This window comes from Eptatretus burgeri, chromosome 1, assembly GCF_056783735.1.
Source record: "Eptatretus burgeri isolate ZD-2024b chromosome 1, Ebu_testis_v1, whole genome shotgun sequence".
Taxonomy (NCBI): domain Eukaryota; kingdom Metazoa; phylum Chordata; class Myxini; order Myxiniformes; family Myxinidae; genus Eptatretus; species Eptatretus burgeri.
The window spans coordinates 15,520,561-15,534,455 of record NC_140961.1 but is presented as its reverse complement, the minus strand read 5'-3'; the positions used below and the strand labels follow the sequence as shown (position 1 = coordinate 15,534,455).

The 13,895-nt window shown below is 48.4% G+C and overlaps 1 protein-coding gene and 1 pseudogene across 4 annotated transcripts in view; both read right to left on the bottom strand.

Moving 5' to 3' along the window:
* LOC147033921 (monocarboxylate transporter 12-like) overlaps positions 1 to 13,895 on the bottom strand; it is a 129,048-nt gene that overhangs the window by 56,521 nt on the left and 58,632 nt on the right. The gene's annotated exons all lie outside the window — the stretch shown is intronic.
* LOC147033923 (signal recognition particle RNA) lies at positions 2,037 to 2,177 on the bottom strand (annotated as a pseudogene).

The window sequence follows — 13,895 nt, the reverse complement described above, 5'->3', positions numbered from 1 at the left end:
CAGACAAAATGGCAGATTTTCTGCAAGGTTTACTTCAGGAGTGATTGAACTTTGCAATGTCTGCAGGGTTGTTCTGCATTAAGCTGCAACTCTTGTGTGGATAAAGTCAATATATTTGATTAATTCATTTATTTATTTCATTAACTGCTGCATGTGCGGTGTCGACAGGCTTTAAAGATAAATGGATCCTTTATGGTGTGCTGCAGCGACAGCCTGGCCAACCGTTCCTTATCAACCATTTAAATGGAGTGCTTGCATGAGTGCTTTAGCCACTTGCTGAGTGCCCATTGTCGATAGTGCTACGTCATTCTGTGTGAATCATTCACTCTTTGCGGACGCTTTTGCCAAACAATGTCATTCAGAGTGAGCGGTCCGTGTTCCGTCACCCTGAGCGAGCAGTCCATGCTCTGTCACACTGAGCGAGTGGTCCGTGCTCCGTCACACTGAGCGAACGGTCTCTGCTCCGTCACACTGAAGGAGCAGTCTGTGCTCCATCACCCTGAGCGAGTGGTCCGTACTCCGTCACCCTGAGCGAGTGGTTTGTGCTCCGTCACCATGAACGAGCGGTTCGTGCTACATCAACCTCATGAGTGGTTCATGCTACGTCAACATTTTTGAGTGGTTTTTGCTCCATCACCCTGAGCGAGTGGTTCATGCTCCATCACCCTGAGCGAGTGGGTCATGCTCCGTCACCCTGAGCGAGTAGTTTGTGCTCTGTCACCCTGAGCGAGTGGTTCGTCCTCCGTCACCCTGAGCATGTGGTTCATGCTCTATCACCCTGAACGAGTCGTTCATGCTCCGTCATCCTGAGTGAGTGGTTCTCTAAAATAACACCCAATTTCTGAGCCGTTTGCCACATTATCATGATTTATAAATCACCAAGCCAAATTGTTTTTTCCACCAGTCCAGACGCAGCTGTTTATAAAAAACAATCTCTGGAAAATATCCCTGAAATGTCAATGTAAATGCCACATTGTTTTTCAGTGAAAGATACTCATGGTGTCTGGGTTGTATCCAGTAAGTACTGAAGTTGATACTCCCACTGACTCCAACCTGCCAATTCCCGAAAAATTGCCGATATCGACCAAGCGTGTGCGTGTGTGTGTGTGTGTGTGTGTGTGTGTGTGTGTGTGTGTGTGTGTGTGTGTGTGTGTGTGTTGTTCATTTCGCATAACATATTCATATTCATATTCATATTCATATATATATATATATATATATATATATATATATATATATATATATATATATATATATATATCTCTCTCTCTCTCTCTCTCTCTCTCTCTCTCTCTCTCTCTCTCTCTCTCTCTCTCTCTCTCTCTCTCTCTCTCTCTCTCTCTCTCTCTCTCTCTCTCTCTCTCTCTCTCTCTCTCTCTCTCTCTCTCTCTCTCTCTCTCTCTCTCTCTCTCTCTCTCTCTCTCTCTCTACCCCCTCCCAATACAGTTCAGAACCCTCCTCCCACATCTCCTCTCTTTCACTCTCTCTCTCTCTCTCTCTCTCTCTCTCTCTCTCTCTCTCTCTCTCTCTCTCTGTCTTTCCGTCTCTGGTGTTCATCTCTGGATGCGTCCGGGAGGTATTCATCTCCGGTCGCGTCTGGGCGGTGGTCGTCTCCGGATGCGTCTCGGCAGTGTTCGTCTTCGGACATGTCCGGGCTGTGTTCATCTCCGGACGCGTCCAGCCGGTGTTCGTTTCTGGATGCGTGCGGCCCGTGTTCGTCTCCAGAGATGTCTGGGCAGTGGTTGTTTCCGAACGCTTCCAAATGGTACTTTTTTGTGTTGACGAGAGTTTGTCTTCAGGCCTTGTTTATCTCAAGACCAGTAGAAAATGGATTTCAGACATTATTTTGTTTTCATCTTCACTGTTGTTCAATGCAGGATCACTTTGATGAGATGATGTTGTTGTTCGTCTTTCGGCTGCTCCCGTGAGGGGTCGCCACAGCGGATCATCCGTTATGATCCGCATACTGATTTGGCACAGTTTTACGCCGGATGCCCTTCCTGACGCAACCCTGGTCGCCTCTTACGACCCAGGGATAAGGATTGGGTTTCGCCATGATTCCAGGCTGCTGTACACCCTCTCCTAGCGCGGCCCAGTGCAGAGCTCCCGTCCTCAAGCGATCCTCCAACCCAAACCTCCGAGGAGCCGGATTACAGGCGCACGCCACTACGCCCGGTACTTTGATGAGATGATATGAATCGTAATTCACGCTCCACTGCATGTCTGCCTTCCCTTCCTCTCACCTCACATTGTCTTCCCTTCCCCCACCCCTCCTCACTTCCCCTCCCTTCTTTCCCCTCCACCTCTTCACTCTCCCCCATCCCTCTCTCCCTCTCCCCCCCTCCTCTCTCCCTCCCCTCTTTACCTCTCCACACCCCTCTCTACCTCTTCCCCACCAATCTCTCCCTCTTCACTCCTCTTTTTCTCCCTTCCCCCTTTAGTATTATCATCAGCAAAGCTACCGGTGATATTTGCTCATAAATAATAAAGAAAGACCCACCCACATCTATCACCTGTAAATTGAGGGAATAACTAATAAAACCAGGTGGCTAGGATTATATAAATACATCGACTCCTCCCATTCTCTTCTTGCTGGTGTTTCATAAAGCAACCAAGAAAGCCTACCAAGGTAAGCCCATTGCCGTTTCAAACCCTTCCCAGAGTTCCTCCACAGCTGTAAAGACATTCACAAATAGTACACACGTGAGAATCTCAATGCTACACTCGCCCTCAGCTGCCAGATTGGTTTCATCGCTTTTTGGCGAATCATCAGTGACAGCACAGACAGCAATTTTATGGCCGAAACCTTTTTATTAAAAAAAATAATAAGGTAAAAAAAATCACTATCAAGAAATCAAATCAAGAAACCAGAAAACGAAACAATGATCAAAACAAATCACAAACCAAGGACGAGAATTCAGGATACAGAAAATCAAACAAATAAGGTAAGTCGAACGAAATAACAATAAACCAATGCCAAAAACAAAAATAATAACAAATGCACCATGCAAGGCAAAGAAAGAAAGAAAGAAAGAAGGTACCTCCCCCCCCCCACTCCCCACCAACCCATAACATCAGACACCTGTCCGACGTTTCACCTCCTCCCACCAGGCTGCTGTGGTTGGGAAGAGGCACCTCATGCTTTGCCGATCCCTATACTTCCGAACATAAGAAAGCACTAAACTGTCATCCCGTAAAAGGCGGCAGATAAGTTTCCAGAGTTCAGAGCGCCGGGCGTGCACCCCATCTATTTCTATACCCAGAGAGAGAGCAACGACAATAGGCTTAAAAGGCCACCGCTGAAGTACCACATCCGGGTCGCCAAAATTTGGTGACAAAAGGAAGTAATCGATCCTAGTAATTTGGTACCAGTCACATCGATCCAGATGATATGACTCCTTCACACCCCCGTGTCCCTGAGTCCAAAATCCTGAACTAGCCCTTTTAGGGCCCGTGCCGATGAGTCCTGGACAAATGTGTCCAAATCTATGTTCAAATCTCCCCTCCATCTTCCATCCTCCATCCTCCATCCATCGATTGGGACCATACTCTGTACAGAGCGTTGGTGCTGCCGAAGCAGTCTCCTTCGCCATTGGGCACAATCCTGGATGGGTCACCACTCCGACACAGTATACCTGCATGCTGGCACTCATTTTGCCGACCTTAGAAGGATGGCAGGCAGAGTTAACCCCTGGCTGGGCTTTCATATGATCATTTCTTAAATCAAATTGAGTCGTCAAATTGAGATCCAATCAATATTTGTGTTTTATTTTCGGCAATAACTTAATGTTCTGATAACACTCATCACCATCGAGTATTATCTGAACTTGGTTCTTGGTTTAAATATTTTTGTTGAGCAGAGATGAAATGGCATACCTCCCTTAATGCTCTTGTCTGACGCAGTGTGACCACTCCTCATTTTCATAAATGCCAAGGTGAGCCAATGAAAAAAGCCAAGAATTCACAAGGTTTCAGAAAAGCGGACCTATACGCCAAGAAAACCTATAGAAAACCAAGATGCCAACGTGAACAACGAATAGCGAAGATTTTGTGAAAAAAGCCAAGGAGTGGTCACACTGTGTCTGAGCACCTCCTGATCCAATTTTTTTTTTTTGCAGAAGCCACGACCACTTTTTCAGAAACCACGCCAACTTTTCCTATGTCCCACCCACTTTTGTGAGGACCACCGACTCTTACATCATTTGCAGTTCCGTCCTGTCCCACAAGGCTTGCTTCGGCTTGCCTTGGGAAATTCTCAAGGAGACCACACCCACCATTCTTGTATAAGCAGTTGTAACACAGGCTAAATTAACATACTTTTACGTTCATTGAGAATGGACTACTGTCCTGATCTCGAATGGCGCGCGCGCGCGCGCACGCACGCACGCACGCACGCACGCACGCACGCACGCACGCACGCACGCACGCACGCACGCACGCACGCACGCACACACACACACACACACACACACACACACACACACACACACACACACACACACACACACACACACACACACACTACTGCTTGGCCGATATCAGCAATTTTTTGCAAATTAGCAGGATGGAGTTGGTGTGATTACTGATTACAGTATGAACTGGACACAACCCAGAAACCTTGAGTAGCTTTCACCTAAAAACAACGTTACATTTAAATAGACGTTTCAGGGATATGATCACAAACACGAATCTTGATAAACAGATGTGTGTGATGGGTGGAAAAGAATTAGCTCGGTTATCTAGCAAACACGTTAATATGGCAAACGGCTCAGAAATCGGGAGTTATCAAATATATTTTGCTATGAAACTCACAAAGAGAAACATTTAACCTTTGAAAAGCAAATCCGAAAACCAAATGCTTTAGAAACAGGTCAGGTCAGGTATGGGAGCATGTGCCAGAACAGTACGTCGCTGCGTCCACTTTCCGCCGGTACTCCAGGGGCCTCCGTCTGGCCATCCCCCAGGCAGATGCCAGGCCCATCCCCATCTCCTTGAGATGATGGTCAACCTGCTGCAACCACGAGGCATGTGGTCGGCCCACTGGCCTCCTCCACTCATGAGACTCCCTCGCTGAGAGAATCTGGTGAGCTGGATCAGCGTCAGGAAAACGAGCCACATGTCCATACAGCCGCAACTGACGCTCACGGACTATGCAGGGAACAAATCTCATCCGAGTCTCTCTCAGCAACCGCTCATTGGACACAAAATCCGACCAGCGATAGCCAAGGATTCTTCGAAGAGACCTGGTACCAAAGGAATTAAGTCTCCATCTCAGATCCTTGGTCAGAGTCCAAGTCTCGCATCCATAGAGCAAGACTGGAAGTACCAAGAACCTGAAGACTCGGACTTTCGTCCTCCCGCACAGGTACCGGCAGCGCCACACCCCATGATCCAGTGAATCCATGACTCCCCAGGCCCGACCCAGATGTCTATTGACCTCTGAATCACAGCCAGCAGAGACATGAATATCACTGCCAAGGTAAGTGAATCTCTCCACGACCTCAACATCCTCACCACAAACAGACACAGACAGGACAGCAGCATCCAAGATGTCACCGAAAGCATGGATCTTAGTTTTGACCCAAGAAACCCATAATCCCAGTGGCTCCGACTCTTCTTTCAGCACCTCGCGGGCCCCCAAAAGGATGTCTAAAGTCTCCGCAAAGATGACTGCATCATCTGCAAAATCAAGGTCCGAGATCTTGAGATTTCCAAACGATGCACCGCAGCTTGATCTCTCCGACATCCTCCCTAAAATCCAGTCCATACAAGTGCTGAAAAGTGTGGGGGCCAGTACACACCCCTGAAGAACTTCAGTAACAACTGGAAATAAGTCAGAGATGGTACCACCACACTTCACAGCACTCTCAGTACCAGAGTAGAGTTCAGACATCAGATCGATCAGTTTTGGTGGCACCCCACAAACACCAAGAATCCTCCAGAGGACATCCCGATTCACTGAATCGAACGCTTTACAGAGATCAACATAGGCTGCAAGCATCCCCTGCCGAAACTCTCGTCTGCGTTCGGTGAGGACACGAAGGGCAAGGATACGGTCAATCGTTGACCTCTTTGGTGTAAAGCCTGACTGCTCTGGACGCTGGTGCTCAAGCAGATGGTGGCGAACCAGATCAAGAATTATCCGAGCAAAGATCTTGCCGGGCACTGAGAGCAGCGTCACCCCTCGTTAGTTGTTGCAGTCTTGGCGATCCTCCTTCCCTTTCCAGAGAGGGACAACAACGCCCCTCTTCCAATCAGTTGGGATGATGCCTGTGTTCCAGGCAGAGCACAAAGCTGCATGCAACGACACGAGTGCAGCATTTCCACCAGCCTTGAGAAGTTCAGCATGGATGACACAGATCCCTGGAGCTTTGCTCCATTTCAATTGGTTCACCGCAGCCCGTGTTTCCACAAGCGAAGGTGGACCACAGTTGATTCTAGGGTCAGCAACAGGGATTGTAACACCCTTGACGTCCAACTCGACAGCTGGGGGATCAGCCTGGTTCAACCGCTCAAAGTAACCGGCCCAGCGGGCCTTCACTTCAGACTCCTCTATCAAGAGCCTACCACTCTCTGCTCGAACTGCAGTGCTCCGAGGGATGGGCTTGGATGTACGCAATGCGCGAATTCCCCTGTAAGCGGGACGAGAATCACCTGTCCACATGTGATACTCTACCCCCTCACAGATTCCTCGCACAAAGGCCTCCTTGTCCACCCTCAGTGCACGTACAGTTTTAAGCCTCAGCTCCCTGAACAGCTCAGCTCTGCCATTCAGCCTGGCCCTGCGACTCTGGTCAATGGTATCCAGTGTCCCTTGAGAGACAAAATTTTTCTTTGCCCTGCGGTGAGCTCCAAGACATCCACCGGCAACATCAAGGACGATGGTCTTGAAGGCACTCCACAACTCTTCAGGACCCCCCAAAGCACCCAGACCCCCCAAGTGTCCACTCAGCCTGTTCACAAACTCCTCAGCTACTCTCTCATCCCTGAGCTTGCCAACATCCAGCCGAGGCTGGGATGGTACCATTCTCCAGGATTTAAGGTGCAGCTTTAGAGTTGCTACAACAAGCCTGTGGTCAGTATTGAGGAACTGAGCACTCCAGTAGACCCTGCAGTTCTGGATCATCCTCCAACGACCGTCAATGAGGACATGGTCAATCTCCTTTGCCACACCGCCAGCGTTGGAATACCAAGTCCAGCGATGAGCTTGTGGGCGCTGAAACCATGAACCAGCCACCCTAAGTCCATGACTTCTTGCAAAATCAAGGAACTTCGTGCTATTCTGGTTCATAGTTCCTGACCCATGGGGACCAACACATATCTCATAACCATCCCTATCAGTTCCAGTCGATGCATTGAAATCCCCCAAGACAAGAAGTGTATCTCGTCTGGGGCACTGATCAACCACAGACTCGAGTGTGGCTTAGAATGCATCCTTCACAGTGAGATCACTCGCCTCAGTCGGAGCATAAACAGAGACCAGGGAAATGACACCTAAGGAGTAACGAATCCTTAATCTCATAATACGCTCATTGACCGGTGTTACCTCAATTATCATTGGGGTCAGCTTATTGGACACAGCTACAGCAACTCCTTGGGTATGGTAACCATCAGAGCGACAAGACCAATAGTAGGTGTAACCACCCACCATTATCTCGCCGCAATCCGGTCTCCGAACCTCAGAGAGAGCTGCAATCCCGATGTCCAAACGCTTGAGCTCAGATGATACAGAGACAGGTGATCATCCTCTCTTAGGGATAGGACATTCCAGGCACCCACCCGAAGGGACCGCCTCAGGTTAACCCAAGGAGACCGCCGTCTGGTGGACGACACCTCAGCACCACTCCGACACACTCTCCCGCAATCTGACCCAGGGATGTTACCCTGTGGTTTTCCTCCTGTCATCAAAGATTGGGGGTCCCGAAGGCTTTGCCCCAATCCCGTCATCCACTGAGCTGCCCGGCGAAGGGAAGCTGCACAGGAGGTACTCCCACGGAGTGGGTTTTCAGATTTTTTTGCGTTTTTGCGTTTTGCGGAATGAAGGGTTTTACGGTGGCCGGAGTGCAAATCCTGCCACCAACCTCCTCATAAAAAGTAACCTAACTGCAGGAGGACGTCCGCAGACACAGTTGGGCACTAGATATGGATGGCCGTTGGCTCACAATGAGCTCCTCCGCCCTTTGACAGGGTGTGAAGACAAAGGAAAACCTGAAAGAACCTCCTTAAGATAGGGGATGAAACTTTACCACCATGGCACTTGTAACAGGCATGGCATGTCCACACACCCACGCAGAGTCCGTACAGATCCAAATCTACCCACATGTACCACGTCCGTGTGTGCTGTATTCGTACATCTACCTTGTAGGAACTGTCTACTGCACATCGCCATCAGGACACGAACAGCACTGCACAGCTCGGTAAGTGGCTGAAGCACTCAAACGGAACGCCTGGCTTGGCAAGCGATTACCAATTTCCCTCGACACAACCATGCACCTGGAAACACACGTGCAATGGCCGAATTGGACAAATTAACACTTTTTTGGAGAGTCGGAACTGCTGATGCTTTCAAATCTGGAGCTTACATCCAGGCCAAAAAACATGGCGGCTTCAGATCCCAGCAACGTTACCCAGGCAACGTCTTAAGACCCCAGACAGCGAGCTCGCCACAGCCTGGTGTTGGTTTAATGGTTATGGTGGCCGCTTGGGATCCTAATGTCCTGAGTTCAACCCCCATTGGCTGCTGAATTTAAATACACCAGGAGGTTGACTCAGCCTGTCATCCTTCCGAGGTCGGCAAAATGAGTCCCAATGTACTGGTAAGGGGGACACTGCATCAGCGGCATAGCCACGTCCCAACCAATGATGCAACCAGCAGCCACAGGCTGTACTAGAGAGAGGGAGAGGGAGAGGGAGAGGGAGAGGGAGAGGGAGAGGGAGAGGGAGAGGGAGAGGGAGAGGGAGAGGGAGAGGGAGAGGGAGAGGGAGAGGGAGAGGGAGAGGGAGAGGGAGAGGGAGAGGGAGAGGGAGAGGGAGAGGGAGAGGGAGAGGGAGAGGGAGAGGGAGAGGGAGAGGGAGAGGGAGAGGGAGAGAGAGAGAGAGAGAGAGAGAGAGAGAGAGAGAGAGAGAGAGAGAGAGAGAGAGAGAGAGAGAGAGAGAGAGAGAGAGAGAGAGAGAGAGAGAGAGAGAGACAGCCGAGGATCGCCTGATGAAGGATATAATTAAATAAGGCCGTTATTTATCTTCAAAATGGGTGTTTTAATTCACCCAAATACCCAATTTTCACCCTTGCACTTCCTTGGAGTTTTCTTAGTATGCATGCAGAGTTTCAGTCTGCTCGGTTTTCTAGTTTTGGAGTTTTGGAGGAAAAACACATATTGACACACTGACATACACACACACTGACATACACATTGCTTTTTATTCATGTAGATATATTGTGATGATTTTGTGGAATCTCAAAGAGATCCTCACCGAGTAAAATTTCGTTATTTCAGATTAAAGTATACTGTTTAGTTTCAATGTCTGGAGTCCGTGTTAATAGGTCTGCATTGCAATTGTCGTGAGAAATCGCATACAAGTCATTTCTCTTGTTCTACATTATTAGCCTATGCCTAGTATTGGTTTAATGTTTTGGGTGGTGGGTTTGGGATCCAAGGATCGTCCTGGTGGAGGTGTTGCTCTCTTCATCAAAGACTCTATTCCTCACTCTCCATGCACTGCTCTCACTCCCCCACACCCCCAGGAATACCTCTGGCTTCGGCTTCCCTCCACTCCCACCTCATGTTTATATGTGTACTGTACCGTCCACCGAACAGTGATGACTCCATCTACACCTCACTATCCGAAAACATGGACCATCTTCTATCTTCTCATCCAAACTCTCTCTTCCTCTTATGTGGTGACTTCAATTGTCATCACGCCAGTTGGCGAGGTGTGGGTACCTCTCACCTGCCATGGCACCTCAGCAAAAGCTTTCTGCGACTCATTGGGACTGACTCAATCGGTCAACTTTCCGACCCGGATCTCAACCAATGGTACTCCATCTCTTCTGGATCTGATTTTGACAAATTTCCCTGACAATATCTGCTGCTCTTCCTTCGCTCCAATTGGTTCTTCTGACCACGTCCTTGTTAAAGTGGACATCTCTCTGGCTGTTATCAGAGAACCACCTCACCGCCGTCGAGTCTGGCATTTCACTCAAGCCGACTGGCAGGGTCTCCGAGCAGCCATCAAACTTACAGACTGGTCTCCTATCACTACTTTCTCAAACTTCAACTCATCCTGGGAATTCTTTAAAAGAAACTTGCTCTCCCTCATGCACAGATTTATCCCCTCTTGTGTTCAGTTGTCTTACCCTTCCTCCCGCCCTTGGTTTACTGAAGCTTGTGGCGAGGCAGTTGTCCTGAAACAACTTGCCTTTGCCTCATGGAAAGCAAACCCAACTGAGGGCAATCTCAGTTCTTTCCACAAAGCTCGGAACAAGTGTGTATCCACCCTCAGGAGAGCCAGAAAACAACATCTTTCTCATCTCAAGTCTGAACTCTCAAACCTCTCTCCCTCCTCAAAATCCTGGTGGCGTTTAATCAAATCTGTTTCTGGTGTATGTTCCCCCTCCATCCCCTCCCTTACCTCAAATGGCCGCACTGCTGATTCCACACGTGATAAAGCTGAATGTCTAAACTCGGTGTTTGCAGCTAAATCTTGTGTCCTAAACCCATCACTATCTCTACCCACTTTACCCAGTCGCACCCAACTGTCCCTGGACTCTGTGTCCTTTTCTCCTGACAAGGTGGAGAGCTTGCTTTCAAACCTCGAGTCAGATTCTGCAACCGGTCCAGACGGCATCAGCCCACGTGTCCTCAAAGCCTGCTCTACTGCTCTTGCTCACCCTCTCTCTGTTCTATTCACCCTCTCATTTGCCCAGGGTCATCTGCCATCTGCTTGGAAATCTCCTAACATCACTGCCCTGCATAAAAAAGGTGCAAAAACAGATCCCTGTAACTACAGACCAATCAGCCTTCTCCCATTCATCAGCAAGGTGATGGAATCCATCATCGCTTCAGACATGAAATCCTTCCTCTTCTCCAATGGCTTGATTTCCAATCATCAATTTGGTTTCAGACAAGGTCACTCTATCCTGGATATGCTGCTTCTGCTCTCCCATCAATGGATGGAGGTCCTCAATGCCAGACAGGAAATCCGAGCCGTATCCCTGGACATATCACGTGCTTTTGACACAGTCTGGCACCCTGCACTACTCACCAAACTCTCTTCCCATGGTATTCAAGGCCATCTCCACTCATGGCTCGCAGACTTCCTCTCCTGTCACAGTCACCATGTGGCCCTAAATGGAGTTCTTTCATCCCCTCTTCCTGTGCAGGCTGGAGTTCCTCAAGGTAGCGTTCTGGGCCCTGTTCTTTTTCTGGTTTTCATCAATGATCTCTCGGACTCTCTGGAAAATCCTCTATTTCTCTTTGCCGACGACTCCACCCTCTGCCGTACCATCTGTCATCCCTCAGACCGGCAAGCAGCAGCTTCTTCACTCACTGCAGATCTGGATAAAATCACAAACTGGTCCAACACGTGGAACATGTCTTTCAATCCAGACAAATCTCACACTCTCACTACGTCTCTTCGAAAGTACCGTTTAGAAAACCCCCCCATCCACTTTCTCAACAATCCTCTGGAAGAAGTCTTTTCTTTCAAGCTTCTGGGTCTCACTATCTGCCATGACCTTTCCTGGGAAAGTCACATTTCCAAACTCGCCTCAAAAGCCAGTCGCCGACTGGGAATCCTCCGTCGTGTAAAGTCCTTCCTCGGCCCTCTTGAGCTCCTGACCACTTACAAAGCTTTTGTCCGTAGCCTGATGGAGTACTGCTCTCCCCTCTGGGCTGGTGCTCCTGCCTCCCACCTTTCTCGGCTTAACGCTGTCGAAATCAGGGCATTTAAGATCATCGGCATCTCCCGCAATGAAGCTGAGTCTTTGGGCCTCTCACTCAATCACCGCAGGTTGGTCGGTGGTCTTTCAGTCTTCTACCGACTCCTCTCCAGCCTTGCCCCCCTGCTCTCTCTGCGATTTGTCCCCACCACATTCCCACCGGGCGCTCAAGGTCCGCCAACAACCCCCTTCTGGTAAAACTACCAAAATCACGAATCACTGCTCATCTTCACTCTTTCATTCCTCTTTTTTCCCGCCTTTGGAATAAACTTCCTCACTCTATTCTTTCCCATTCTTCCCTCCAGGCTTTCAAAACAGCTGTTCACCACCACCTCTTATCTTCCCCCATCCAAATCCTCGGTCTTTCCTACCCCCGATAATCCACCCAAGCCCACTTCCTTCAATTCCCCTGCTTTCCTTCCTGAAAGTCCCTGTAATGTCCCTCTTCTCTTCGCCATGTTCCCTGTCCCATCCCCATCCCTCTCCCTTCCACAGTTCACCTAATGTGCCTGCTCCCCACTGTCTTGTCAATTCCACTCCCACCCCTCTTGTCTCATGCTTCCTTGCTGTGAGTTGTGTGTTAGCTCTCATACGAGCCTCGACCAAGGTATACAAAAAAAAAAATAAAAAAAAAAGGAACCTGAGTTCAAATCCCACTGAGCTTTTGAATTAATACCAGGTGGGGTTGACTGCCTGTCATCCTGAGGTTGGCAAAATGAGTGCCAGCTTGCTTGTATCCTGTGTTGGAGTGATGACCTATCCAGGATTGTGCCCAATAGCCAACGAGACTGCTGAGGCAGCACCAATGCTCTGCAACCCAATGGATGGATGGATTATTAGCCCCCATTTGACATAGCCTGAAACAGGGGCTTATGGATTTGGTCTCAATTTTTGTGTGCTTGTGTGTGTCCGCAACCATATCTCGGACATGTATAGAATGATTTTACTTGTACTTGGCACAAAGACAAAACATGATGGTCTACATTTGCAAGTCGTTTTTTTTTCGACATCAGATCCAAGATGGCCAACTGGCGGCAAGACCCTTGGTCCCTTCACCCTTGTCCGCCTGCACAGTTTGGTGTGTCTGACCAGAGCAATAAGAAGCGCTCTCTGGGTTTTCTCCCCTATTTTAATAAATCCTTCACATCACTCTAGCCGGCCTAGCTGAGGTCAGACGTGGGTCATTATGACCCGACTCCCATCCATTCTTGTTTAAGGTTCACACATACCTACAAGCTGTGAACTATGGTCCTCTCCTCCACCCCCGAGAAATTTCCCCCACCTTTTCCTCGGTTCTATATGTAGATGAATTCATGTGAGCTCCGATTTGAAAGGACCATTGCATGGTTGTTTCATCAATGATCCTTCATTCTTTAATTACGTATTAAAGATTCTCTGTTGATGTACTTTGCCTCGAGTGGACAATTGAGTTTCTTGAGTTCCACAACACATGTTGATTTCAATGTTAACATGCATTATATTAATTTTACTTGTTTATTAGCCCCCGTTGGACTCAGTCTGAAACCGTGGCTTATGGATTTGATATATATTTTCGTGTCCATGTGTGCATGTGTGCATGTGTGCATGCGTCCGCAACCATATCTCGGACATGTACAGACCAATTTTATTTGTACTTGCCAAGAGACAGCACATGATGGTATACATCGGCACAACATTTTGTTTCACAATGCGATTAATGATGCCATCTGGTGGCCATTTTCGTTGTAAAAAAAAAACCCGGTGTCAAACAGGTCCTCAATCATTTGTCAGACATCCATTTACCAACTTTATTCAAACTTGGCACACTGATAAATATAATGATTGCTTACATATGAAAATCATTTTATTTTCAAGATCAGAACTAAGATGGCCTACTGATTTTAACTTCAATGTGTCCCCAACCATTTCTCAGATATGCATCGTCTGATGTTCTTCAAACTTGTTACACAAAAAAGAA